At 53.8% G+C, this 24,734-nt stretch overlaps 1 protein-coding gene across 8 annotated transcripts in view; it reads left to right on the top strand.

Annotated features, from left to right (window-relative positions):
• The first annotated feature begins 5,497 nt into the window (after positions 1-5,497).
• The window catches only part of Sox13 (SRY-box transcription factor 13), a 52,470-nt gene continuing 33,233 nt past the window's right edge, over positions 5,498-24,734 (top strand). For 3 of the 8 annotated variants that reach the window (XM_070041762.1, XM_070041763.1, XM_070041764.1), the window contains exon 1: positions 5,498-6,062. The gene's annotated coding sequence lies outside the window, so the exon portion shown is untranslated. The remainder of the gene's footprint in view (positions 6,063-24,734) is intronic. The other 5 variants (XM_070041757.1, XM_070041758.1, XM_070041755.1 and 2 more) reach the window with 2 other exon arrangements.

The raw sequence follows: 24,734 nt of genomic DNA, 5'->3' as shown, positions 1-24,734 counted from the left end.
CTGGCTTGTTGGTGGTTAATTGGAGATAAAGTCTCATGGACTTTCCTGGCTGAGCTGGCTTCTAACTGTGATCCTCAGCTCTCAGCCTCCTGAGTAGCTAGGATGACAGGGGGAGACACCAGCGCCCTGCTAGTTACTCTTTTTTATTTATTTCTTAGCTTTATACCTGACTCTGGTTCTCAGGAACAACCTGAGCAGAACAGGGAAGAAGCCACCTTGGTTAGCCAGAGGCAATATGGCCTATAAAAGTCATCCTTCTGGGAGACACTATGGTGCCAGGCTCAGAGGTGCTGAGCATCCATGACTCTTCTCTCTGGCTTTCTGTAGGTAGAAAAGCACTTGCTTGGTCAGGAGGGTGAAGGGCTGGTTCTGGATAAACTCCACTACACTAGGCCTAGCCTGAGCTGATCCAGGCTGTAAACCTCTCCCTCTAAACTCCATGAGAATGTGATTCTCTGGAGCTTCAGGTGTTGGCAGTTGGAGAGGCAAGCACAACAGACCAAGGTAGAAGCTAGGATTTCCCAGCACCCCTCCCTCCTCCCTCCTCCTCATTCACTTTCTGTCTCTTAGCTTTCTCTCCTGGCCCTGCCCAGCCCAGACTAAGGAAGGCAATTCACACCACCCTCTGAAGTTAATCCTTTGATCACTTCTCTCGGGGTATTTGCTTATAGCACCTTGTCTCTAACCTTGGAAGATAAAGGGCACCGCAAGGAACCCGCCTACTTAGACACCCCAGCCCCACTAGCATCTGAAGAGATGCTATGACCACATTCAAAACACACCGGAGACCCGTTCCCTGAAGCCAGTCCCAGTCATCCCTCCAGCAACTAGTTTTCAGCATGGGTTCTGGAAATTAAATGGAGGACCAGACATGGTCCCTACCTCATGGAGCTCTTTTTTTTTTGGGTCCAGTCATGGGGCCTGAACTCTGGGCCTGGGTGCTGTCCCTCAGCTCTTCAGCTCAAGGCTAGCGCTCTACCACTTGAGCCACAGCGCCACTTCTGGCTTTTTTTTCTTTTTGCTTATGTGGTGCTGAGGAATCGAACCCAGGGCCTCTGGCATGCAAGGCAAGCACTCTACCACTGAGCCACCTTCCCAGCCCCTCATGGAGCTCTTACAGTGTAAAGGGGAGCAGGAAAATTTGTGGGAAGAGCTACAAAGGAAGTGAACTAAGAAAGAAAATAACGCTCACACCTGTAATCCTAGCCACTCAGGAGGCTGAGATCTAAGGATCACAGTTGGAAGCCAGCCCAGGCAGGAAAGTCTGTGAGACTCTTATTTCCAATTAAGCAGCCAAAATCCAGAAATGGAAATGTGGTTCAAGTGACAAGAGTGCTAGCCTTGAGCTAGGGGGACAGTACCCGAGCCCTGAGTTCAAACCTAGCACAAAAGAAAAAGTAGAACAGAGGCAGAGGTTGGTTTTAGATGGAGGGAAAAGTAAAGATAAAAAGGAAGAATTCTGGGGGGACCAGAGTATGAAAAGGAGCCCACTCTGGGAAGAGCAAGAGTTTGGGAAAACACTTTCCAGGTGAGGAGATTTTTTTTTTTTTTTTTTTTTTTTTTGTCGGTCATGGGGCTTGAACTCTGGGCCTGGGCGCTGTCCCTCAGCTCTTCAGCTCAAGGCGAGCACTCTACCACTTGAGCTACAGCGCCACTTCCGGTTTTCTGGTGATTTATTGGAGATAGGAGTCTCACGGTCTCTCCTGCCCGGGCTGGCTTTGAACCACGATCCTCAGATCTCAGCCTCCTGAGTAGCTAGGATTACAGGCGTGAGCCACCAGCGCCCAGCTAAGGTGAGGAGATATTTTACAGGGTTTGAAGTCTGGCCTCAGGCAAGATCTTTCCATGTGGGGACCAGATTGGGATTGGGCAAAACTTGTGATACAATTATTGAGGACTGGAAGACAAAGCAAGGGGAAAGTCTTGGAAAACAAACAATTGTTTGATAAGCGAGTGGTTCACCCCGTTAAGCAAACTATTGTCCCAAGAAGGGGGCTATTTGAGCACTATATTGTTCAGAGAAATTGATTTTCAGAAAGTTCCTGAAGCAAATAATGAAGTTTTGTACAGGTTTTCAATGTTATCTTCCTGTGCAAGAACAAATGTTGAGGTTATGTGGAGGAATGGCTGCAGTGGTCTCAGCTCTCAGAAGCAGTGGGCTGGGGAGTCCAGCGGAGTAATACGAGGCCTGCTGAGGGTGAAGACAGAGAAATGTGTGCATTAGGCTTTGGAGACAGAGCAAAGTCACTCACTCACCTGATTGGATAGAAAAGGAAGAGCCCAGGTGATCAGCAGGTTTGCTTTGCCACTGAACAGGCAGAGCTACCACTGAGATGGGAAAAAAAGACGGCCGAGAATGAAACTGGCTTGAGGTGAGAGTTAAAGGTTCAATGCACACACACACACACACACACACACACATGCTTATGTACACTGGTACTGGGGCTTGAACTCAGGGCCTGAGTGCTGTCCCTTAGCTTCTTTGCTCAAGTCTGGTGTTCTACCACTTGAGCTACAACTCCACTTCCAGCTTTTTGCTGCTTCATTGGAGAGAAGAGTCTCATAGACTTTTCTGCCCAAGCTGGCTTTGAACCACAATCTTCAGCTCTCAATCTCCAAAGTAGCTAGGATTATAGGCGTGAGCCAACAACACTGGGCTCAGAACAGTTTTCAACATACTGTTTGGGCTGTTCAGCCGAAACACTATGCGTGTGGTTGGCTCTGAGAGTCTCAGTACAATAAACCGTGTGACAGATTTAAGTACAAAAATTGGGAATCCTTTACACATGATAGTTGGCAGTGTGGAGGTAGGTAACATTTCACCTGGGAGAAAAGGGTGAGATAGGAGGAAATGGGTGCCAGACAGGGTCTTTGGGGGCGACCCACCTCCAGAAAGGTGGAGAAAGGAATGTAAACCAGGCAGGCTGAGAAACAGCGATTCCCAGGCCAGAGGAAATCCCGTAGAGTATGGAGACATAGTCACTCCATCACTGAACTAAGTGCTATAAATCTGATTGAATGTTCCCAGGAACTGGGGTGGTAGAAAGATCTAGAATCTTTAGTTAGATAACTTTCTCCTTCCATTTACAATGGCTTCCATTTCATTTTTTTCTCACCTGTAAAGTGGCTAATTTAGGGTAAGGAAGACAGTACTCTATCATTAAGATACTTAGGCATGCCAGGCACCGGTGGCTCACACCTGTAATCCTAACTAGGAGGCTAGGTCTGAAGGTCTCAGGAGGCTGAGGTCTGAGGATCTCGGTTCAAAGCCAGCCAGGGCAGGAAAGTCCGTGAGACTCTTATCACCAATAAAACACTCAGAAAATTGGAAGTGGTGCTGTAGCTTAAGTGGTATCGTGCTAGTCTGGAGCTGAGGAGCTGAGGGACAGCGTTCAAGCCCAGAGTTCAAGCCTCATGACTGACAAAAAAAAAAAAAAAAGATACTTAGACAATACCTAAGGGATATTGGCAGGGATTAGAGGGGGCTGTGCTGTGCCATGAAGAGGGACTCTACAGAGGGTGAGGGAGGAGAGAGTCTACTCGCCTCTCACCTCTCCTATTCCTGTAGCTAAGGAAAGATACAGGAAGGACTCACAATAGGTTTTTGTGTTTTTGGTTGTGGCTGAACTCTGGGCCTGGGCGCTGTCCCTCAGCTCTTCAGCTCAAGGCTAGCGCCCTACCACTTGAGCGGCACTTCCGGCTTTTTTCTGCTTATGTGGTGCTGAGGAATCGAACCCAGGGTCTTATGCAGGCATTTGAGGCAAGCATTCTACCACTGAGCCACCTTCCCAGCCCCACCTGGCCCAGATTTAGCCTTCAAGAAAGACAGCACCAGCCTTGAGTGAAAAAGTCCAGGCGCTGAGTTCAAGTCCTACTTCTGGTATGCATGCACACACACGCACACACACTGAGATATCTAGGCTGAGACCCAAAAGATGAATAAAAAGAGTTAGCCAGGGAAGGCAGTGGGGAATTATGAAATCCACAGTCCGTAGAAGGCTTTATGAGCCTGGCTGACCCTCACCTGCAGACAGGCCAGCCACCCACACTGTGAGTAAGGGGTTAAGTTGCAATTCTACAACTGTCATTCCTTCACCTGGCCCACGGATTCCCACAGGCCCCTCCAGGACCCAGTTCCGACAGCGACTCTTCTGATATATTCTGATTCTAGTCCTTATACTCCAGGGCTCTCAGTGAGCCCTGGGCCCCAGGGAAGCAAATGAATAAATAATCTGCACTCTTCCACTATTGGAACGGTAGCTAAGGCTCCTTCACAAAATGGGAATCCCAGAAGAGTGGTCACTATTCCCAGCACCTTAGCTGGCTAGCATATTGTAGATTTGCTACTATTATGCCAGTCCTGGTTGGCTTTCAGGGCCTGCACGCTGTCTCTGAGCTTTTGTGCTCTAGGCTAAGGCTCTACCACTTGAGCCTCAGCTCTACTTCTGGCTCTTTTGTAGTTCACTGGAGATAAGAGTCTCACAGACTTTCCTTAGCCCTGGGCTGGCTTCTAACCTAGATCTTCAGATATCAGCTTCCGGATGAGCAAGGATTACAGGTGTGAGCCACACACTCCTGGCTTTAGACTTTGAATCAATATGCCAACCCAAGGGACTCTATTCTCCATATTCTTCCCAACACCCCCTTTCCTCCCATGGCAGAAGGAAAAGAAAGATTTGTTCCAGCGACTGAAAAGTACAGAACAGAGAGTGGCCAGAGAGCGTCAGAAATCTGTCTAGCTGCAGGGAGGATTAGGTTATTTATTTATTAATGATGTGCTGGTACCGGAGCTTGAACTCAGGGCCTGGGTGCTGTTCCTTACTTGTTGTGTTGTTTTGTTTTTCCTCAAGGCTAGCACTCTACCATTTGAACCACACTTTCACTTTTGGCTTTTGGGGAGTTAACTGGAGTCTCATGGACTTTTCCTGCCTGGGCTGGTTTTGAACGCTGACCCTCGTAGCTGAATCAGCCTCCGATGAGTAGCTGGGATTACAGGTGAGCCAGGAGCGCCCCGGTGGGATCAGGTTATTAAGGGAGGTTCTCAAATGGGATTTTTCAACACTCTCCCCGCTCCCTCCACCCCCCGCTCCCCCCTCCCGCTCCCCCCTCCTCCCTCCCTCCCCCCCCCCCCCCCCCCCGCCATCGTCCCCAGCCCGGGCTTCCTGTGGAGAGGGGTCGGAGTTCTGAGAGCTGAACAGGTAACTTCTTAGATCTTGCACAAAGGAGAGAGACTTGACCGTGGCGATCGGCCTGGGCAGAAACCACCTTCTTTTTCTTCTGTGCAGCTCCAGCCGCCCCCGCCGCAGCCTGGGAACCTCGGCTCGCCCGTTCCCCCACACAGGTTTCCAGCCGTGGATGCCTGGATGGCCGCGTCCGCAGGCAGGGGGCGGAGGAAACTCGGTGTCCCTCCCTCCTCTCGCATCTCCCCACCCTCTCTCCCGCGTCCTCCCCCAGCCCGCTCGCGCTCTCCCTCCCTTTCTCCTCCGAGCCTGTCGAGTCGCCTCGCAGCCGCGAGCAGCGAGCGCCCGGCTCCAGTCCCGGCTCGGATCCGAGCCGCACGGAGCGCGGCCCCTCTGCAGCCCGGGGCCCGCGGGCGGCCGGCCCCGGCTCTGAGGCCGGCGCGTTAGCGATCGCCCCTCCACCCCCGGAGGCCGAGACTCGAGACCGAGCGGAGGCGCCGAGCCGCCCGAGCCGGGCGCGGCGTCCGGGCGAGTCCGGGAGCCGGAGCGCGGCGGGCAGGGCGCCGGCCGGCAGCCCGGGGCCAGAGGGCAGAGTGCACCGCGGCCTGGCTCGGCCCAGGGCGCCGCCCCGCCGGAACCCAGCTCGCCGTCCGGGACGGCGGCCCCGCGTAGGGCGCGGATCCCCGGCGGCCGCGGGTCCCGAGCGCCGCGCGGCCGAGGGCGGGGGGGGGCGTGCCCCCCTTCCCGGCCCCGCCGCCCCTGCCCGGCACGGCCCGCCGCGGCCCCCCGGGCATGTGAGCGGGAAGCCCGGGCTGCCGGCCGCGAGGAGCGCCCGGAGGAGGAGCGAGAGCGCGGAGCCCGAGCCCAGCGCCTGGCTGAGTAGTAAGTGCGCCCCTCCCTGCGCGCCCCGGGCGCGCCCCGCGCCCCGGCCCTCCGAAGTTTGACACTCGCGTCCCCACGGCTCTGGGCGCACGCCGGCTCCCCGGCCGCCTACTTTCCCTCCTTGGCAAAGTTTTGCTACGAGAAGCCGACCCTCCGCGACCCCTCCCCGCGCCGGCAGCGGCGTGGAGCCCCCACCCGGGAGGCGTGGAGCGGGGCGGTCGCGTGGGGCCGCGGGCGCACCCCCCCACCATGCCCGCTTCTCGCCTACCGGCCGGGCACCGGGTCTTGCCCACCCGCTGACCGCGCGCCCCGTGAGGATTTCCCAGCGGGAAGCCCGAGGCGGGGTGTGCGCGCCGGGCGTGGGGCCGGGCCGCCCGCCGATCGCTCGGGGCCCTGGGCGTGTGCGATGCCGGGGGGCGCGTCACGCACCCCTTCCCACCGCTCCTCCAGGTCGGTTCCTCCCGGCGGACCGGCCGGGCGCCGCCTCCTGTTTGTTTAGTGCGGGCGCCGCTCCGGTGTCCCCCACCCCCACCGCGGCCCGCTCCCCCCACCCCGACCCCTCCGCCCGCCCCGGGGTGTCGGCGGGGCGTCTTCGCACCCCTATTTCCTTGCAGAAGTAAATTGCGCCTAGGGCTAGGGAGACGCGGGTGTGTGTGTGGGGTGGTCGCTCTTTTCCAGCGGCTCGCCATTGTTTTCCCACCCCGCGCGTTCCGCGTAAACACACACACACAGAGGCACACGCACACACACACGTGTGCCTGTGTGTGTGTGTGTGCGTGCGTGTGCGCGCGCGCGCGCCCGCCGGCCGGGGCCGCTCGGGGTCCCCCGGCGCGCCTTCGGGGGCCGGGGCGAACGCCCGGCTACGCGCTGGCTGTTCGGGCCGGAGGAGCCCCAGTACTTGAACGGGGGCCGGGGGAGCAGCAGCGTGGGGTTCCCCGGAGCCTCGGCCTGGGCGGGAAGTGGATTTTGAACTTCAGCCCTGGACCTTGCCGGGAGGGGGGGAAGGACCCCCGAGCACCCGAGCGGCGGCCCCCGCCCCCGGAGGGCCCGCGGCAGCTGCAAGGACTCCGGCGGCGCGGTTGGCAGCCGCCTCCGTGACCGGGGCTGGGAGGAAGCCGAGGAGTTTTCCTGGGACGTTTGCTTTAGCTCTGTGGGAATTTCCGGGCCGGGCGCCTGGGCGCTGGGGCTGGTGAAGACGGGGTTTGGCCAAGGACAGCTAGAGAAGATGCTGCTGCGGCTCGGGGTGGGGTTCCACCGACCCTGCCCTCGGCTGGTCGCTTCAGCCAGTGCCGCTGTAGACAGGGATCTCGGCCCTTTGGGTCCTAAAGGGACCCAGCGGGGCACTGAGAGTTTGGGCAAGTTCCTTACATTTACTGATCATTCCCTTCTCCCTCCCCATGGAAACTTTGAGCGGATTTCTATGCACCCATCTTTAAAACTGGTATACAGTGACTGTTTGAAGGATGCTGGTTTGGAAGGCACCAATTTCTAGGAGGTTTGGGGGACACTCCCACCCCCAATTTTTTTGGACCTTGGAGAAAAGAGAAGTGGAGCTCGATCTCTTAAGGATTCCCACCTTGGGGGCGGCTTAACCCAATCCTAAGTTTCAGTTTCCTGATCTGTAAAATGGGGTTAAATACAAGCAGTACCCACCTCATGGGGTGGTCTTGGTGAAAAGGCTTGGTTGATTAAGTGGAGTTCGAAGCAGTGTGTGGCGCCGAGTAAAGTGCCAGGTAAATGTTAGCTGTTCGCTTGCCCTACGTGTAGGAAGTGGTGAGTGAATTCCACCCCCAGCTCCAACAAACATGCAAACAAGTTACTGTCTCATCATGCTAAGACTGAACCCAGGGCCTAGTGGCATGCTAGTCAAGTGTCTATCACTGAGCTACACTGCCAGCCTGTCATTATTATTTAGGTGACCGTGTCACAGAGCCCAGCCCTTTGAGATAAGTTATATCCTCTTAGTCTTATTATTTTGTCTCAAGACTAGGCCTGGCCTGGTACTCTCCCTTAGCTTTTTTTCACTCAAGGTTGGTCCTTACCACTTGGACCACACTGTCAGTTCTTTTGGCTAGCTAATTAGAGGTAAGAGACTCTTGGACCTGCCTGCCTGGGCTAGCTTTGAACTGTAATTCTCTGATCACAGCAACCTGAGTAGAAAGGATTACAGGCATGAGACACTGGTGCTTGATTGGTGACTTAGTCAATTTTAATAGTTCACTTCTGGGAGGGAGAGTTCACACTCCCTTCCATCCTTTCTTGATTCTTACTTCTCAGATTGAATATAACCTTTTTGCTCCTTGTGTAATTCCATCTTCTCCAGTGTTGTTTTCTCTGCCTTCCTCCCTCCCTCCCTCCCTTTCGCAATTTTTGTATAAGACATTTTATTCACCTCTTCATTCTTAAAAATTAATCCTGGCCCCATGCTGTGTTCTATCTATGGAAATTGGACCCCAGGAAGGAAGTGACTCCAAAGAGACCTCCCCTGGGCCTTCCCACCCAGGCTGCTGGCTCAGGATTGGATGGGCATTTGTGTCTCTGGGGCTGGAAGAGTTTCCAAGGGAGAGGAGCCCAGGTGTGGGGCTCCGGGGAAAGAGTCAGGTGGGATGGTCCAGGCTGCCCCTGGAGGAGCTGTGCTTCTTGGGGGCTGTCTGTATTTCCTGCTGTCGGTGCTCTCTTGGGGATCCGGACTGGCCCAGCTGCACTGCACTCTGGTTGGAGGACTTGGATAAGCAAGAGCTCAAAGTGTCAACCCCAACTTTGTACTAGAAGTTGGAGGATTTTTCAGGAGTTTAGGTTAGAAGCAAGGTCCAGGTCTGGTTCTGATCTCTGCATAGCACAAGGGAGGCATGAGTGGAGGCTGGAGGAGGGAAAGCTGATGGCCGCTGTCCAGCCCCTGCCTTGGGTCCTTCTCTGACCTTCTAACCCTCGCCAGCCGGGGGAGGATGGCCAGAGCGTTGTTGACACTCCCTTGGTGCTGGGAGATCCCACACGTGTGCAGTTTTCAATGATGAGAGTCAGCATCAAAGGCATCCAGCTTCATTCCTTTGTCAGAAGTTTCTTAAGGGAATGTGCCTATTACGTGCCAGGCTCTGTGTTGGGCAGTTAATGAAGGGGTGGAACAAGACAGGTAGCCTGCCCAGAAGGTAGCGTCTTCCTTCTGAGGACAGGTGAAGGGCCAGGACATCACCGTGACGCATGACAGAAGTGGTACTTGGGTGATGGGCTACAGTGGATGGGGGAGGGGGCTGGGAGGCCAACAAAGGCCCCCTAGGGAAGGGGAAAGCTGAGGGCTTAGGCCTAAGACAGAAAGAAGCAGCTGCTTACAGACTGGAGGACTGGGCCGAGGGGACCAGTAGGAAGAAACCTTTCCCTCAGGCTGGATGAAGCAAACTGCAGCCTGGCTGGAGGGGAGAGGCTGTCATGGAAGGAGGATGGGAGGGCAGCTGGTGGGGAGAGGCCTGATGGAGGCTCAGGAGGACTTTCCGTGTCTGGAGCTTGGATGGTTTGATCAGGGTGCTGGAGAGCCAACAGTGAAAAGGTCTGATTTGTGGTTTTTTTTTTTTTTTTTCTTTTTAAAAGTCTTAACGGGCACTTGAAAGGCCTCTTGCTCTGGCTTAGCTTGATTATCAGCACAAGGCTGAGGCTCTCTACCACTTGAGGCATACCTCCACTTCTGACATTTTGTTAACTAGAGATAGGAATCTCAAGACTCTGCTGCCCTGGACTAGCTTTGAACCTAGATCTTCAGATCGCAGCCTTCTGACTGTGAGTCATGGGTGCCCTGGTTTGTTTATTTGTTTGTTTTCTTCCCTTTTTCCCTTTATTTCTCCCAACTTTATCTTCATGACACTAAATTCTTGCTAAAACTTAGGGAAAAAAATTACTTGGTATATAATCATTGTTGGCCCAGGGAAGGAAAGTGGTAGCCAAGAGAGAAAAGATTGTTTCTCCGTTTTGTCCTTTCTGAATTGAGTATCCACATGTATGAATAGACTAGACCAAAGCCCCCAAATGAGGCTGTGGCTCAAGTAGCAGAGCTCTTAAAGGTCCTTAAATAAATAAATAACAACAACAACCCCCCCAAGTGTGCTTAACAAAGAATAGCTTATAAACTGGAAACTGTCTATAAGAAGAAAGGGGAAAAAAAACAGGACATAAAACTATATAGTGTAAGTATCAAGTTAGTAAAGGTAGTGCATGTATACACATGCCTGGCTAGCACACATTTATAGATGGAAAACTACCAGGGTGCATCAGTGTGTTCAGAGGTTAACTTGGGATCCTAGGCATATGGATGTTTTTATTTTATTAAAAATCTTGGGGCTGGGAAGGTGGCTCAGGGGTAGAGTGCTTGCCTTGCAAGCATGAGGCCCTGGGTTCCATTCCTCGGCACCACATAAGCAGAAAAGGCCGGAAGTAGGGATGAGGCTCCAGTGGTAGAGCACTAGCCTTGAGCTGAAGAGCTTAGGGACAGCATTCAGGCTCCACGACCAACCTCCCCCCACCCCCCAAAAAAAAATCTGTTGATTTTTTCCTATCTTTTATAGTGACCAGGAATTACATTTATAAATGGAAAAAAAAAAAAAGGCGTATTGAGATACTAAGTAGCTTCTAGCTTGAAAGGGAGCAAATGCTGGGTGCTGGCGGCTCATACCTGTAATCATAGCTACTCAGGAGACAGATTTGAGGATGGAGGCCCAAAGGCAGCAGGAGCAGGAAAGTCTGTGAGACTTGTCTTCAATTAACTACTAACAAGCTGCCCTTGAGCAAAACAACAACCACAAAACCCAAAACTAAAACTAAGGAAGCCAGCCATGGGTGGCCAGGCCTGTAATCCTAGCTACTCAGAAGGCTGGGATTGTGGTTCAAAGACAGCCCAGGCAGGAAAGTCAGTGAAACTCTTATCTCCAATAAATTACCAGAAAACCAGAAGTGGCGGTGTGGCTCAAGTAGTAGAGTGCTTACCTTGAGCTGAAGAGCTGAAGGATAGAGCCCAGGCCCAGAGTTCAAGCCCCATGACCGACCAAAAAAACCCCAAACCAACAAACCTCAAAAGCTTAGGATGAGCACCCAGGCCCTGAGCACATGCATGTGTGTGCGCCCCCCCTCCATACATGTAGGAATGCCGGTCAGTCCTTGAGAAGCTTTGGCTGCAGCCACACTGGATGGCGAGGGCTTTGGGCAGGGCTGCTGCCAGGCAGGTGCTGGCCTGAGCTAGTTCTAGCCTTCCAGGGGACTCAAGTGTTCTTGTCCTTGAAGGGCTGACCCTTCAAGGTTTTCTTTTCTTTCTTTCTTTCTTTTTTTTTTCGGGTCCAGTCCCACGACTCTGGGCCTGGGCGCTGTCCCTCAGCTCTTCAGCTCAAGGCTAGCGCTCTACCACTTGAGCCATAGCGCCACTTCCGGCTTTTTTTTCTTTTTGCTTATGTGGTGCTGAGGAATCGAACCCAGGGCCTCAGGCATGCAAGGCAAGTGCTCTACCACTGAGCCACCTTCCCAGCCCCCCTTTAAGGTTTTCTACCTAGGTTTTCTCCTCTCTGGGAGCGTGGCTGGAGATGGCCCTTGGAGGGCTGTTTCTGCGCAAGTCTCCAGGAAGTGGACACCACCAGAAAAAGTGGACTCGAAGGCTGTTGCGCTCAGTGCCTCCTCCCCTGGCATACTCGGGCGACACTGAGTGTTTGAAAAGGACTCTGTGCTAGGAGGGAGGGCCGGCCCTTCACGCAGCAGATCGTGTTTTGAATGAGAGTTGTTTTTGTGCTTGGTGTTTGCTTAAGAGGGCTGGCTCCTGCCTGAACTCCCTGTGATCCTCACCCTTCCTAGAGCAGGGCTCTGTCGGCCAAGGTGGCTGTCCCCGTGCCTGTGTGACTACATTGGAACCCAGAACCAAGCCAGAAGGCATGCTCTGGATGCTAGTCCTGTGGACTGTCCCCTGTCCCCCTTTTCTTAGAACTTGGGAGCCCAGGGCTAGGAGATTTGCCGCCAGCCAGCCCAGGCCCACAAGGCCACCTTCGTCCTTCTCAAGCCTCTCTGGTCATTTCCTGTAAGATGCAAATGTGTTTCTTCACAATGGTGGTGAGGGTCTTTCCTCCTAAGAGCAGAGCTCCTGCCTGTTCTGTCCACGGACCACCCCTGCTCTGTGGCTCCCATGTGACAGAGACCCTCATGTGATAAACAGCCCCCCTCCCAGTGAGTGATTTCTGCCCATTCTGCCTGTCCCCCACTAGAACCTCGCAGCGACCTCGCGGCACCCTGCACGCTGCGTTCTTGGCTCTCTTGGCGCAGCAGTTGGCAGGAGGTCCTCCAGGAAGGCTCCTGCTTCCATGCCTTGCTTCTTTGGGAAATTTCCTGGCCACTGAGGAAGAGTAGGGAAGACCTGCATATCCCAGAGGTGGGACCTAGAGGCTGTTGAGGGGAGGAGGAGACAAAGGGGCCGGATTTCCTTGTCCTGGTCATCATGAGCCAACCAACAGGTCAGGCAGGGCCCCGCAGGCACTAAGTGAGGTCTGGCATCACTGCATCAAGTGTGCACTGGAGGCAAGCTGGGAGGGGAGCGATGTTGTACCCAGATGTTGAGGATTGGGGAGGGGTGTGTATGGGGAGGGAAGAAGTAGGAACTGTTGTTGGTGATGGTGTTGAATTCAGAGTCTAGGCTCTGCGTCCCTGAGCTGTTTTGCCTAAGGCTAGCCCTCTGCTTGAGGCACAGCTCTACTTCTGGCTTTTTTGGTGGTTGATTAGAGATAAGAGTCTCTTGGACTTTCCTGCCTGGGCTGGCTTCAAACCACAATCCTCAGCTCTCAGCCTCCTGAGCAGCTGGAATTACAAGTGGGAGACACCGGTAACTTGGCCTGCCACCTTCTTTTTTTTTTTTTTTTTTGGTTGGTCGTGAGGCTTGAACTTGGCTTGGTCGCTGTCCCTGCACTCTTCAAGGCCAGCACTCTACCACTTGAGCCATAGTGCCACTTCCAGTTTTCTAGTGGTTTATTGGAGATAAGAGTCCCACAGACTTTCCTGCTCGGGCTGGCTTTGAACCATCATCCTCAGTAGCTAGGATGACAGGCATGAGCCACCGGTGCCCAGTGCCCGCCACCTTCTTTTTCTAACTCACACTCCTTCCCTCCCCTCCCCCCCCCCCCCCCTTTTCGGTTCCTCTGGGAAGCTGTCAAGACCCAGGGATGCCATCAAAAATGGAATTCTCCCCTCACGGGAGCAGCAAGTCAGATTCCTCCCCCCTCCCCACATGGCCTTAGCATTTAAATGACCTTGGCAGGAAGCCTCTTAAGCTGCCCTTGGGGTTGGGGACAGGATTGGGTATTAAGTGTTAACCCTCCCCCCATTGTCCCCCTGAGTCTTTTGGGGACATGTCCAAGGTAGGGTTTCAGTGGTTTGGCTTGAGGGGGGAGAGGGGCTGGGCTACCTCTCCTGGCACGCATCCGCTGATGGCTTGGTCTGGAGCTCCCTGGGGGATCCTCCCCCAGAGACCAGACTGTTTTCCCTCCCCCTCCTTACCCCCCCCCCCATCCCGGCCTCCGGTGGTAGGCTGCAGAAAGGAATGTGCAGCCTGTGGAACGGGACTGGGTGAGACCAGGTTGCAGCCGGCCCCGCCCTCACCCCCTACCGAGTGGCAGGGAAGCCCCTCCCCCCAGGGCCTGCACTCTGCAGGGCCACAGACAGGTGCCATTGGCCCAGGTGTGGCCACTGGAAAAAGTGGACATTAGCACAAGAGGATTTCCTGCCTGCCCTCCCAAGCCCCCAACCAGGCTAGGTGGCCAGTCATGACGAGGCCGGGCTTCTGGGGCCAGCAGCAGCAAGCAGCAGCAGCAGCAGCAGCAGCAGCAGCAGCAGCAGCAACAGCAATGGCGTTCCCAGCTCCAGCTGCTCCAGTGGCCCCTGGAGGGCAATGTCCTTTGTTGACTTCTTGTTAAAAATAGTGGCTCATATTTATTTTCCCATTTCTATGGTTTCTCAGAGCAATACATCAGTGTGTGCTACACTGTGATCAGAGGGAGAAGGACTTAAAACACTTAAGTAGGATTGCCAGAGTCAAACACAAAAGGAATCCATTTTTCCTTGGAAGACCAAGTGGGAATGGGGGGGTAGGAAAGTTAGGGGTATAACACCTTCTTCTACCCCCCTTCCATCCCCCCGCCCCCGCCACTAGGAAGGGGGTCTCTGCATTGGGGCTATGGCAGTGCCAAAGGGATCCCTGAGTAAGACTGGTCAGGGACTCCCAAGACACCCCAAAGGGCTAGACTAGGAGTAAGGGGGCCTCCTAGGGCAGGAGGGTTTCCAGCCCTGTGGAGCAGCCTGGGGTAGATCAGCATGGCTAGAAGGCTTCTGTTCTGCACCTGCCCCTTGAGAGATGGGGCATTGTGGGGAGGATGAGAGAATTCAAGGTTGTTAGGGAGGGGCTGGCTGTCAGCCAGTGGTCCCTGTTCTGTGGGGTGCTCAGCAGGTGGGTGAAGGAGGGTCTTGAGTAGGGACTGTGGAAAGCCTGCAAGGGTAGGCCTTTCCATCCCCTGGCCAGACGTCTTCTCTGGTCTGGGGCGTGATAGTATGTCAATCCACCCTGGCCTCTGCCTCAAAGACGTAGCCTCTGGGAACGCCAGGGAGGCCGCCAGGACTAGAGTCACATCAGGAAGGGAAGAGATGAGTGACTGGCAGGAGTGGCAGCTCCTCCAGAGCTCCTGGGGCCCCAAGCAGATTGGGGGCTTTGATCCCATCTACGGGGTGGAGGAACATCACTCCCCTGGCTGGCTGCACACTCAAGAGGAGCAGGCCAATGGAGAGTCAAGCGGGGTTCCCCAGGTAGGGCTGGAGAAGTGGAAGGGGAAGCTCCCCCTGTTTGCTGTTGCACCTGCATGTAGAGGATAGGAAATGGGGTCAGAGAATAAGGGGGTCTGTATCCATTCTGGCCTTACCTAGAGGTAGGTCACAGCGGGCCTTTCTGTCTTAGATACATGTTAGAGACAGGGTGAAGTGGACCATGATCTGCCACACAACCGTTAACACTGTGTATACATTTCTAGGTGAATGAAGCTTGTGCAGTGCACAGTCTTGCATAACTATACACACTCACTGGACCTATTGGAACTGGAAGCCTCAGGAGCCTGTGGTTTTCATGTCGTAAATTAAGTTTCCCCTTCAGTTTTACCAAGTTTTTCAGTCATCAAATCCATATTCCTCACCAGAATGGTGAGTGAGTGTGTTTGGCAGGTTAGAGAGGATCTGTAGAGTTCTGACCCAATCCAAGTGTAGAGATGACTCCTGATTCCCCAGTCAAGGCGGATTGGATTAGAGTACTTAGATGGGCGGGCCTCTCAAAAAGAGGGCAAATGGGAAGCGAAGGAGGGTTCCTCCTTTGTCCAATAGCCACCACTTTCAGGTCCTTTTCTGTTCCTCAATCCCTGAGGGCTCTGTATCCTGTCTTCTCCTTCTAGGGGCATCAGAACTCTCCTGTCCTTCAGGGTTCCTGCTCTTTGGGCTCTAGCTCTTTGGAGCTGTCTAGTCTGAAATCTAGTTTCATTGGCTGGTGACAGATTGGCTGGTAATTCCAGAAGCACATTAACCCTTTGCATTTTTAACCAGACACTGGGTCTTGACAACCTAAAGGTGATTTTAAAAGGGGATTGGGGTGGATATTGGAAGTATGGGTACTTGGGCCTGGAGGGTGTGTGTGTGGGGGGCTGCTAGCATAGCCTGGGATCTTACCACTTTGCATAAGCCCTTTTCCAGCTTGAGGGAAGCTAGGGATACGATGATGATCAGCAAGAGACAAGTGCAGGGGCCTTGGGGAGCACAACCCATTTTAGGCAGGCAGGAGGAAGAGAAGATAGCAAAGCCTGGCCCTGACACATCTCCCAGGGACCCAGCTGCCTCTCCAAGACAGATGGTTCTGTCTCTCACCCAGGACCCTGTTTACAACATCATGACTGTAGCGTGAGTGGTGGGCGATTGCAGCCCAGGTGGCCAGGACTCCTGGCAGTGGGAGACCTTGCCCAGCTAGGAGCTGCTGTCAGCACGGGGTGTGTTCTGCTATATGCAGATATGATTGGTGTTTGGTGAGGGGTTGCTGCCTGTGGTTCCAGGGGGCTGTAAGGGACAAGAATGCAGAGTCTCCCAGGCAGGGAGGAGTAGGTAGAGTGGGGGTGTGGGGTGCACAATTACTTGGGATCAGTGGAAAAATTAGCCAGGCTGGTACAAAATGCCTTCCTGCTTCTCTCCTCTCCCATCCCTCCCTACTCTCCTGAAACTTAACAACTGTGTCAACAGCAGGATGATTGTGTTTGGCCTCAGCCTCTGGGGCTGCCAGGATCAGGCAGGTGCTGGCAGGGGCCGCAGAGCTCCATGCTGGGTACAAGCTGCCTGGCCTGCTTGAGCGGCAGGATAAACAAGGTCGCACACAGGCTCACACAGGGGAGGGTGGCCTTGGCTAAGCAGGCAGGCTGGAGGGGAGAACAGGTGTCTCAGGAGCTACACAGACACAAAGGACCTCTTGTCTCTACCTCTCCAGCCTTGAGGCAGCCCCCTCTTCTAAGACTTAGGCCCCACCCAGGGCCTAGTGACCTGGTCAGCTGGGTGCTGTCTTGCTGATTCCTTCTGTGTGTGAGAGAGAGAGGGGGGGGGCGGGGATCTCAGGGATCTACCTTTGCACAAATCCCCCTCTCCCCCCTTAAACATTCCAAGGGTCTTAGTTTCCCCGCTGGGAAGATACCAAGATCATTCATCCCTCTAGGGCATCCAAGGCCAAAGTGGCTGGGAAGAGTACCTGGCACTCTGGGGAAGGACAGGGTGCCGAGGGTCAGGAACCAGGACCTAGGCATTCCACATGGATTCCCAAGGATCCCACATGGGACTTGGGGCTGGAGGTAGATGGAGTAGGGTGACACCTTCCTCCCTCTTGACGTTTACATAACAGACCTTCACTGTGCCAGCCATTGTGCTAGCAACCCGGGAGCCATGGGGATGATAGAATGCTAGCATGGACAGGCATCCTCGGTAGCTAGACTGGGAGAAATTGTGCAAGTTTGGTGGGTGTCGGTGTGCTCATCTATGAGATGGGGGTGATCACAGTAGTGCCTTGCTCAGCCGGGGCTGTATAAGCTAGGTATGCCCTTTACCATCTCAGTCCCAGAGAGAAGGTTAGGGACTGGAATGTAGCCAGAGGCTGGGAAGTAGTGGATAAGGAAACAGCTAATTCAATCTAGTTCTGTGCTGGAGGGCCCCGCTCTTTATCTATGGGATGCCTCAGGTAAATAACCCACCTCTCTAGGGTGCCTGTGGAGATGGGGGGCACACAGAGCTGGGTTTTGAGTGAGGTGTAGGAGCTGGGTTTTGAGTGAGGTGTAGCTTTTGCTGCTCAGGAATGCAGGAAGGAGCGTGATCTTGTGAGGGTGAGGGCTGTTGGGGTGGCCTGGCTCATGTAGCATGCAGGCCCCAGCCTGCTGGGAGTTCTCAGGGAGAGGTGCTGGTGTGGGTCAACAGTATCTTGGTCCCTCCTTCCTCCCTACTTCACTATGGTGTAAATAATTCTACCTCATGCACTCTGGAACATTCTTCAGTTTGCAGAGAGAAGGGATAGTTTAGTGAAAAGAACGTAGGGCATTAGTCAGAAAGTTCTAGATTTGAACTTTCTAGATTCCGAGTCTTGGTACCAGAGGGCTTATCTAATTTCTTTGAGCTGTATCTTCCTTGGTCTTCCCCAGTGCCAGAGGTTTGTGCAGAGTAAAAAAAAAAAAGTGGCCGGGTGCTGGTGGCTCACGCCTGTAATCCTAGCTACCCAGGAGGCTGAGATCTGAGGGTCACCGTTCAAAGCCAACCCAGGCAGGAAAGTCTGTGGAACTCTTTTTTTTTTTTTTTGCCAGTCATGGTGCCTGAACTCTGGGCCTGGGCCCTGTCCCTCAGCTCTTCAGCTCAAGGCTAGCACTTGAGCCACAGCGCCACTTCCAGCTTTTTTCTGCTTATGTGGTGCTGAGGAATCGAACCCAGTGCCTTATGCATGCAAGGCAAGCACTCTACCACTGAGCCACCTTCCCAGCCCCTGTGAAACTCTTATCTCCAATAAACCACCAGAAAACCAGAAGTGGTGCTGTGGCTCAAGTGGTAGAGTGCTCGCCTTGAGCTGAAGAGCTCAGGGACAGCACCCAGGCCCAGAGTTCAAGCCCCACAACCGACAAAAAAAAAAGTGAATGTCAGCTGGGAGGTATAGTGGCCTGTTTGGGCCTCCGTTCTGGGTCTGTCATAAAGAGACAGCGGAATGTGTCTTTCCTTCCATGCTTTTCCAGAGGTGATGATGGCCCATGGCCTGGACCTTCTTGCCTTCTAGCCTCTTCCCCACCCCCATATTGGGGAAGGGATCAGCCTTTGGGTGCAAGGCCCTCCCCTGAGGCTTTCTTACCTGTGCTTCTGTGTGCCAGCCAGGCAGTGGGCACCCTGCTTCCACCCCTACTGAAGAGCAGCTCCTCCAAGCTTTCTGACAGCCCCCCCCCCCACTGCCAATGGTTGTGCTGGTGCTCAAATGGGCTGCTTGGGCTGTGGGTGTCCCAGGAAACAGAAGCCCATGTTCTCTTCCACCACCCAGGATGGGTACAATGGTGCCATTGCTTAGCCTCTTGTAACCTGGGAGGACCATTCTGTCCTTTCCTAAATGGAAGGAGAATGTGGGACCTCTGTGGAAGTCAGTGCACAAGTACGGTGATGTCCTCGGCCATCTTAGGGTCCCTGCATCTGAGCTGCGCCAGCTCCTCTCAGTGTGCGGCCCTGAGGCAGCCTTTGGAGGCAGCCACACAGATCCTTCCAAGCCTCGGAACTGTACACCTGGCAGGCCGAGAACACCCAGCCCTCCCGTTTTTTGCAGATGAGGGAGTCCAGGTTCAGACCGGTGGACTTGCCTGGTGGGAAGGGGGACACCTGGGGATCTGTAGGGGTGGGGCTGGGCAGCCCTGGCACGTCTGACCCTGTGAGTGACAGCCCACACTGAGGTCTTGGTGTAGAGGCCCCTGACCTTATGCCTTGGCTGCCTGCCATTAGTTTTGAAGCACTGGTATTGGAGAAGAGCTCTGAGAGTAGCATCTAGGACTGTCTGGGGCTCCTTGAGCTTCCTGAGGGCTGTGTTCTTCTGAGACCAGATCTGGAAGGGAGATGGCCTAGCAGGCCCCTTGCTTCTCCCCCTGGCCTCTCGTATATATAATTTTATTGTTATTATTAAGGCCTTGTGCAGAGGGGCTACCATTCCGTAAGTCAGGTAATGAGTACATTTCTTTTTTTTTTTATTTTTATTTATTTTTATTGTGAAAATACTGTACAGAGGGGTTACAATTACATGGGCAAGATAATAGTACATTTCTTTTTTTTTTGGGGGGTGGGTCTGGTCATGGGGCCTGAACTCAGGGCCTGGGTGCTGTCCCTCAGCTCTTCAGCTCAAGGCTAGCACTCTACCACTTGAGCCACAGCACCACTCCTGGCTTTTTTCTTTTTGCTTATGTGGTGCTGAAGAATCAAACCCAGGGCCTCAGGCATGCAAGGCAAGTGCTCTACCACTGAGCCACCTTCCCAGCCCTAATGAGTTTATTTCTTATCAAGCATTGTAGCCTCCTCCTTTGTTTTCCCTTCCCATCCTCCTCCCGCCCCCCACCCAATCCTCCCTGCCCCCCCCCCCCATTTCTCCCTCCCCTCCCTGCCCACAAGTTTGCACAGTTGATTTTCCACATACTGTGCTCTGAATGATGGCATTTATTCACCCTTGCTCCCTCCCTTTCTGCGTACCATCTCGAAAGACAAAAAGAAAACAAAACAGTCCCAAAGCAGAAATAAACACCATCACCACTACCAACCACCACCACCACCACCACCACGGGCTGCGATGGAGCAGAACCTCATGTTTCCTTTTACATTTTCTAAGATCAAGTGTTTATTCTCTTTTAAGCCATTGTACCAAGGGAGTCGCCGTTCAACAGATCAGTTTATAAATGTTCTCTCCTTCCCTGCAGTCCTGCTTCTCTGGTGGCCACAGGTGAACTGAGGTCAAGGACGTTGCTGGGAGATGGGGCTGGGGAAACCATGCTGGGTTCACCTGTGGCGGGGTGGCCAGATGGCCCTGGAGACACTCTGGAAACTGCGAGAGAGGAGGGGCGAGCAGGGACACTGGGATTGTTCTCGGGGCCTTGTCCATATTTACATGCAATTTGTGTATCACTGATAAATACACGGAACACAATTGATAATCTCTCCCCAGGCACATTCAGATGTGTCTGTTGCTGCTTTTTCCAACTTAGCTGCTTCTGCCTTTTTGTTCTTGTCTGTGTCTTCACCCTGTCTCTCCCCCCACCCCACTTATAGAGACCTGGTAACTGGAAACAGAGTCGGCTTTGTCCCTGTCATCTGTCAGGGCTTCTTGGGGTTGGATAGTGTACAGGCTGGACCAGTGTCTGATGATCCTTAGGGGAAACACACAGGCCCAGCCTCCCCCACCAGTGCTGCCGCTTCCTAGGGATCTTAATGCCTTTATCTTCTTGGACTAAGTAGGTACTCAGTAAATGTGAAGATAAAGCAAAGAGACAGGAGGAGGGGCTGGGAATGTGGCTTAGTGGTAGAGTACTTACTTGCCTAATATGCATGAAGCCCTAACTAGGTTCGATTCCTCAGTACCACATACACAGAGAAAAAGCTGGAAGAAGAGCTCCAGCTTTGACCAAAAAGAAGTTCAGGGACAGTATCTAGGCCCTGAGTTCAAGCCACAGAACTGGCAAAAAAGAGAGAGAGACAGAGACAGAGACAGACAGACAGACAGGAGTCTCAGCCACATTCACACAAGCTCCTTGCAGCCTGGCTTGTACCTAGGAAAGGAGGTTGGTATGTGGTGCCTGGGGTCCTGGGGATGGAGGCACCGCTTTCCCCATAGTGACTGGCCTGTCGGGAACCCTTGGGTTTTGGTCCTAGTGCTGAGGGTGAGCAGAGCAGAAAGGAAGAGGCCTGCTGTTTTGTTTTTCAGATTGAGTGTTATTAGCAATTTATTGCATCCGGGTCTCCAGCCAAGCACATTCTGTTCTGCAGTGTTGGGGGAAGACACTTGGGGGTCAGAACAAGAGGCTGGACAGGAAGGAGGAACAGATCAACAGTCGTGTGATTGATGATGGTGTCTTGGCCTGTGTAGAGGATGGTTTTAACATGGGACCCGTTAGGACCCAGCGTGTATGGCGAGGCGTCTTCTGGAGGGGCAGTACCCCCCTTCCCCAAGGGCCATGGGGCTGGGGGCCCCCTCCATATCACGTCCACTTGGCCCTGGACTTCAGCTTTCTGGCTGTGAAGTGGGGTCTGCGCTGTGATGCCAAACAGAACCATAGAGTTTCTTGAGCCCTTCTGGGAAGACCCCCTGAAGGGAAAAAGCAGGGGAGAGAGAACCCCGGAAGAAGAGCAGGCAAGATGGCCACCCTGTGGAAAGAATGGCCCACAAGCAAAACAACCCCCTTTTGCAAATGTGCTGAGCTGGTGGAATTTTGCTTGGTGGCTGTGAGATCCGGCAGTCGATAGAGCTCTGCGGGCGCCTGCGCTGTGTGCGCACTGTTGTCGTGTGGGGGGTCCCAGAGGAGAATGGAGAAGGCAGGGCTCACACCTGTGGGACCCCTTCCTCTGAGCTGGCCCCCAGGCTTCCCAGAGCCCATCATTAATTCCCACTCCTGGAGGCGAGTACCCCACCTCCATCTTCCCCTCACGTAAGTCGGCCTGGTTATTCCTTCATGTCCTCTCTTCTCCTCCCGGTTCTTCGCTTGTTACTGTGTTCTTGCTTCAGGAGACCAGCCTTCCCCAGAGGGTCACAGTGCCAAGGGCAGAGGGTCAGCTGGTGGTACCTGACCAGGGCTGCCTTGTGGCTGGGCCTCTAGCCGATGCATCGGCTGCTGTGGGGCGAGTGGACCATCAAGTAACGGATTCATCTCAAGCTTGGGGCTCTTGGTCAAGGGCAAGTGTCAGATAGGCAGCTGTGGTAGACTCTGAGGGACAGTGTGTATGGATGGGGTGGTCACAAAAAGGGACTGCTAGGCTAGGCCAGGCTGTGAGAGCTTGGGCCTGCTTTCCAGCTGTGAGGTTGAACCATCTTACAGTCTCCCTGTGGTGTCACCCTGAGGCCGGTTCTCTGTGCTCTGGGTTGACACCCCTCTCCTTGGCTCAGGGATCAGGGCTCTTGTCAGGATCTCATCTGGGGATGGACCCTGAGGTTTGGTCAGGGACTGGGGCTTCATTTGCATCCTGTGTCTTCTGTTGAGGTAAGCATTGGTAGGATACCTTTGGGCCAGAAGCTGTAAGGAACTTGGGAAACCAAGCCCCCAGCCCAAAGGCAGAGGGGAAGGCATCCCTGTGAGGCTGGAAGGGGTCCTGGTAGCCACGGCTGCAGTTAGGCCGAGCCCACCCGGCACAGCGAGAACCTTGGACACAGGCCACAGAGCGGGGACTTGGTGGACAATAGGGAAGCAGAGGGTGTTTCCGAGGACTTGCAGAATGGGTGGCTCATTCATTCAGGCCAAAGCTGACTGTCATTGTCCTGGGAAAAATTCGAACAGTACCCAGTTCTTTTCCTTGCCATTCAAAGGCGTCTGTAATGCCTTCACATCATGACCAGCCTCCCGGTAACTAAGCGGATTTTTTTTTTCCTGCCCTGCCAAAGCTAGTGTGGGCCAAGGCTGGCAGCCCTGAGCGATGGGCTGCTTTGTGCTTGCCTTCCCTGACCCACACTGACTGTTTGGTCCTGCGGGCCCAGCAAGTGAGTGTGGCAACCTTGTCTGGTGAATGGGCAAACCAGTGACCTTGTTTGGATTTGAACTCTAGATGTCCTTTTAAAAAATGATACAGGGGCTGGGAAGGTGGCTCAGTGGTAGAGTGCTTGCCTTGCATGCCTGAGGCCCTGGGTTCGATTCCCCAGCACCACATAAGCAATAAGAAAAAAGCCGGAAGTGGTGCTGTGGCTCAAGTGGTAGAGTGCTAGCCTTGAGCTCAAGAGCTGAGGGACAGTGCCCAGGCCCAGAGTTCAGGCCCCATGACCGGAACCAAAAAAAAAAAAAAAAATGATACAGCTGATCAAATGGAGAGGTGAGAGTCCCGACCTTCCTCCAAGCTTCATTAAGTGCCAGCTTGTCCTTGTCCTGGAGAAGTCCTGGTGTGTGTAAACATACATACCAGTAGTGGGGCTTGAACTCAGGGCTTTGTACTATCCCTTAGCCTTTGTGTTCAAGGCTGGTGCTCTACTACTTGAGTAACAGCTCTGCTTCCAGCTTTTGGGTGGTTAACTGGAGGTAAGAGTCTCATGGACTTGCCTGCCAGACTGGCTTCACTACAATCCTTCTGAATAGCTAGGATTACAGGCTTGGGCCACTGGCACTGGGCCGTAGGGCCTGGGCTCTGCTTCTGAGCAGAGTGGATTTCTGATAAATCCCAGAATTGTTTTTTTCTTTTTTGGTTGGTCGTGGGCCTACGTGCTGTCCCTGCGCTCTTCAGCTCAAGGAGAGCGCTCTACCACTTGAGCCACAGCGCCACTTCTGGTTTTCTAGTGGTTTATTAGAGATAAGAGTCTCACGGACTTTCCTGCCTGGGCTGGCTTTGAACCGTGATCCTCAGATCTCAGCCTCCTGAGTAGCTAGGATTACAGGTGTGAGCCACTGGTGCCCGGCCCAGAATTTTCTTAAAGCTATGTTTTTCCACTGCAAAGTGGGAATTCTGGTCTCACATGGGTAAAATGATTCAGTGAAGTAAGTGATGTGTGTATTACAGTGCTTAGTCTGGGACCACTGTGGGGCTTGTCCTGAGTGGGGCTGCCCCCACTCCCTTGGGGACTGCCGGGATGGGGGGAGGAGAAGTGTGTCATGAGGATGTAGGAGGGAGAGACCTTGTCATCTAGGACAACTCCCTCAGCTTCTGCATAAGTTTCCATTGGTTGGGACAAAGAGATGTACCATTTGCCCTTGGTGAAGGTACTTAGCCTCTGTGCCTCAGTTCCCTTGATGTCAGGCTACTGCCAAGAGTGCCTACATGCTGGGACGAATACATAAAAAGGTTTCCAGGAGAAACATCTAGGACAGTGTCCTCCAGCAGGGATCCTGCCGATGCATGATTCTGTGGTTACTATGTTAGAAATCACTTTATGCAGTAAAACCAGGGCTCACGGCCTTTAATCCTAGCTACTTAAGAGGTAGAGAACGGAGGATGGCAGTTCGAAGCTAGCCCAAGTAGAAAACGCCATGGGACTCTTAATCTGTAATGAACCAGCAAAAAACCCAGAAGTGGAGCTGTGGCTCCAGGAGTTGAACGGTTGCCCTGAGTGGAAAAAGCTAAGGGACAGCATCCAGGTCCCAAGTTCAAGTCCTAGTACTAGTATACACAAAACAGCAACCTGGGTGAGAGCGGCAGTTCTAGGCAGGTGCCCAGTTCTAGGCAGGTGCCCCGCATCCTGGAGCCTGGCTTTGTGTAGCGGAGCTGGGTTGAGGTAAGGACCCAGCCCTGCCCGTTCCACAGAGCAGCCCAGAGAACGGAAGAAACGATCATGTGGTAGCTGCTTAGACAGGGCGTTGCCAGGTGTGACAGAAATGACAGGGTGGCTCGGAGCCCCGAGCACACAGCCTTTTCTGTCTCCCCTTAAACTAAGGCGGTCAGTGTTCACCAAGTAGAACCGATTTGATTCGTTCAACCCTG

This window comes from Dipodomys merriami, unplaced genomic scaffold (genome assembly GCF_024711535.1).
Source record: "Dipodomys merriami isolate MVZ:Mamm:240054 unplaced genomic scaffold, mDipMer1.0.p SCAF_31, whole genome shotgun sequence".
Classification (NCBI taxonomy): Eukaryota; Metazoa; Chordata; class Mammalia; order Rodentia; family Heteromyidae; genus Dipodomys; species Dipodomys merriami.
The sequence above is the reverse complement of the archived record's forward strand: the minus strand, read 5'-3'. Positions and strand labels throughout refer to the sequence as shown.